This window comes from Astyanax mexicanus, unplaced genomic scaffold (genome assembly GCF_023375975.1).
Source record: "Astyanax mexicanus isolate ESR-SI-001 unplaced genomic scaffold, AstMex3_surface scaffold_34, whole genome shotgun sequence".
Lineage (NCBI taxonomy): Eukaryota > Metazoa > Chordata > Actinopteri > Characiformes > Acestrorhamphidae > Astyanax > Astyanax mexicanus.
Window position 1 is genome coordinate 474,843 of NW_026040044.1, and position 4,045 is coordinate 478,887.

Consider the following 4,045-nt stretch of genomic DNA (forward strand, 5'->3'; position numbering starts at 1 on the left):
TTAAACTTAATTACACTGTAATGACTGTTTAATAACTGTAATATATAAAGATTGAAATATAAAAAGTGCCTTATTTTATTTTATTTTGTTTACGGATAAAGCTATATCTGTGTATTGTGGACACTTTGTTTTCTGAAAGCAAAAACACTGATTAACCCTTTAAACTTTAAAACATACGTAAAATATACAGTATTCAGATCTTCTCAGGACTTAAAACTGACATTTATCATTTTCTCATGATTTAAATGTGTTTATCTGTCTGTCTATCATTCAGTTCACTATTATTGATTGATCGGTATATTGGTATATATAAAAAGACATGTCTTTTTAAAAAATATATAAATAAAAATGTAAAAAATGTAATTTATAAGCCCCCAAACAGGGAAAAAGAGAGATTAATGTGTTTAGCCGTGATCATAAATCAGTTGAGATTAAAGGCCTGCAGAGAACAGCTATGCTGAGGTCATGTGATGAACTATGCACTGTACAGTATTTTACTGATTTTAATGTTTATAAAACACTTGTTTTACATCGTAAAGGGCTGATATTTGTATATATTTGTAGTTTGTCCCAGTGACTGAATTAGAGAGTGGGAATTCACTGTGTTAGCATTAGCATTAGCATTAGCATTAGTGTGACAGAGTGTGTGGTTCACGGTGTGTTCGTGGGTTAAAATTAGAGATTCACTGAATTTTCATCAACCGTCAAATGAAAAGGGCATTTAAATTGAACAATGATGCACTAATCTATTCTAGGTCATACTGTGTGATTTGTTCGTGTCTTTTCTGGTATTGTAAAATATCCACTGTCCATTGTTCAATAAATATTTTTAATTTCAGTTCATTTCATTGTCCTTCTTTGTAGCTCATTTGATTATAGTTTTTCTAGATAAAACAAAGTTTAGGTTGTTTAATTTAAACCATACCTGTCAAGTTTTAGATTTAAAAATAAGGGATATTTTCCTCTGTCCGCTTAAAGCCGTCCCACCAGCCCAACGAAGGTTCAGTATCCCTTACATTTTAAAACAGGTTTACAAAAAATCTAAAATAACCACAAGTGAACCTTTTACACACTACAATTAGATTATCAGAATCTGAACATGTTGTGGACATTCCTACATATGTCATTCTTTTAATACAGCCAAATTAAAAACCCTTTTCTATATCTTTTTTTATTTAAGATTTCATGTCTTTTTTGTAATAAATGCACTCTTTTATATGATATATTTTTTATTTATATAATAGATTTCAAAAAGAGTGCACAAATTCTGCAAAATGACTGTAGGTGACCTAAAAATAGTATTATGAGCTTTTACTAAAAGGACATGGACCAGATATATTCCATCAGTAAAAATTAGTCTTAAGGGGCCTACACAATTAATCATTTTTAATTATACTTCTTTCTTTTGAAGTATTAATTAAATAATAATACTTCAAAAGTTCAGTTAATCAGTTCAGTTAATATCGGTCCTCTACACATTTCTAGTTAAACTGAGTCACAAGCTGTAATCTTTTTATTTTAAAAGGTTTAATCTGTGTGTTTTATTTCGGAGACGAGTCTTTTTAAGCAGCTATCAGAAAAATCTCATCATAGTTTCCATGATTAGCCTACCGTTACCTTTCTTTTAGAAAAATCGCTGAATATCCAGATCTGTTTTAACATCAGCAGCTCCGACTAGCTGCCTGAACTCACAGCGAGGAGGGCGGGGCTTCCCCACACTGACCCTCCTTTGCAAGCTGATTGGCTGTTTCTCCTGAAAGGCGGGACTTTCTCCTTGAACCGGCTCCACGATTGGTTAAGAGACACAGAGCGGTCAGTGCCCTGTCTCCTCAATAATATATATATTTTTATTTTAATATAATACGGGAAATTTACGGGAAAATACTAATACGGGAGGACGGCGGGAAAAAGGAGTAAAATACGGTAGTTTCCCGGCCAAAACGGGAGACTTGACAGGTATGAATTTAAACAATGATGAAAAACATATACAAACTATGCTTTATTTTGTTTGGCTTCAGTTTAGTTTTTGTCCAAAAATGTAAATTTTAGTTTTACTTCCTAGTTAAAATTGTTGTTGGTGACCCTTTTGACCCCTATTTGCACTTTAAGGCATGGAATTGTGGCTGCCCCCCCCCAAACCCACTGTTGAGTCTGCCAGTGGTGCTGGTGTTGTGCTGAATTCAGCACCCTGCCAGGAAAAGCACCCTCTCTCGTGAACGTGCACCCATGTCTTCTTGGCTTTAACTATTTTTTAGAAAATGGAAATACCCAAGATGCTGTTCTAATCTACACTGACTCTTAAGAAATAAAGAAAAACAAACTTCACCTCCAGTCTATCCTGGTGGGGGTGCTGAATTCAGTACCATAGTAGTGCCGAAATCTGCACTCCCGCCATGCAAAGCACCCTCTCTCATCTTCTTGATAAAAGCTAAAATAATCTTACTTACAAATACACTTAGAAATACTTACTTAGAAATACGCTCCTGAGAAGGGGTGCTTTTCCTGGCAGGGGTGCAGAATTTGGCACAACATCGGATCCCCAGCTCTGATACTGTATGTCAGCTAACAAATGTTAGAGCTAAGATTCTCTACCCGAGCCCGACCCAGGCCGGGCTCAAGAAAATAGTCTGTGATGTAGGCGTCTGTTTTTAATAATCACAATAATCGTGATAATCACAATATAGCAAAGTAACAAATCAAACTTTATTAATATTATTAATATAGGCTATATGCTTAAAATAAAATAAAAAACTGTTTGTTCAGAAAGTGTTTTATATTGTTAGACAGTGTTAATTATTTTAGAATAGACGGAAAGATCTGTTCTTGAATAATAGGTCTGTGCTTCTTGAGTGTTGCAATGTAAATTAACATCATTCTGAACAGATTTCGCTCATTTAAACAGCCCTAAAAAATGTATTTAAAAAGCTCAGTTTTAACACTCTACTTACTAAAGTAATGTGGGGTTTAAATCAGGCTTGGGTACCGACCAGCATCACAATGGGAGTAGTCAGTAAAGAGAGTAAAGTAGGACGTATCAAACGTTACAGGTGTGTATTTCATTATTACATGATGAAAGAATCACTCGTACAATCAAGGGGTACACTGGTTTATTGTATGCTACATCCAGTTTTTATATTATGTAAATATCTCCATCGTTGGGGTGGAGATGCACAATTAACACAGTTTACAACACATTAATACACTGTGATGAACATGATTTCAACATGCATCACGTCCGCACAACATACAACATTAAACAAATGTGATTTTATATATAAGTGATTATTAGCTGTGGTTATAGAACAGTTTTTCTCAAACTTTTCCATTTAATCCATTTAAAGATCAGCTCTTATCCCCCCTTCCCAAAAAATAAACTTACAAAATTAACCAAGTTTAACTTTGTGGAAATGCCATAAAAAACATGAAGTGTGAGACACTGGTTCACAAATAGTTTTCCTGAGTCAGCACCCTCACTTAAGAGGGGTTTCTGACTAGGGCTATGATGGGCCCTGTTTTAATCATATTCTGTGTATAGCTGGACAGAGCATCGTCTCTCAGAAGTGAAGCCACCACAGGTCGAGCGCCCCCTGCTGTTCGGCTGCAGAAAGCTGTGTAACCCCACCCATCCCCATAGGTTTCAATGTTAAAACAGAACAACTTTCAATCACGTTTTTTTCTAATATACTGTAATTCTATCTAATCAGTCGATGGTGCACCTGTGTTTTCCGCTGCCAAGATAGAAACACTCCAGAAATGTACCTCACTTCCAGACCACCACGCCCATCAGTGTAGATATTCCTAAACTATTTTAATGGTGCAGGCGCAAGGCGTGAAAATAGACTGTTAATGGCATGTAAGATAGCAAAGAGCATCACAATGGGTCTTGCATAGGGTGTTTGATAGAGGCCGGTATGTCACACAGAGCCCATATGGTCATCTTAGAATATGTTTGTGTATAAATGCAAGTCATTTATATATGATAAGAAATTTGATCTTGATTGCAGTGGCCCCTGGCCTAAACCTGTATAAATGGGGGTAGGTGGAA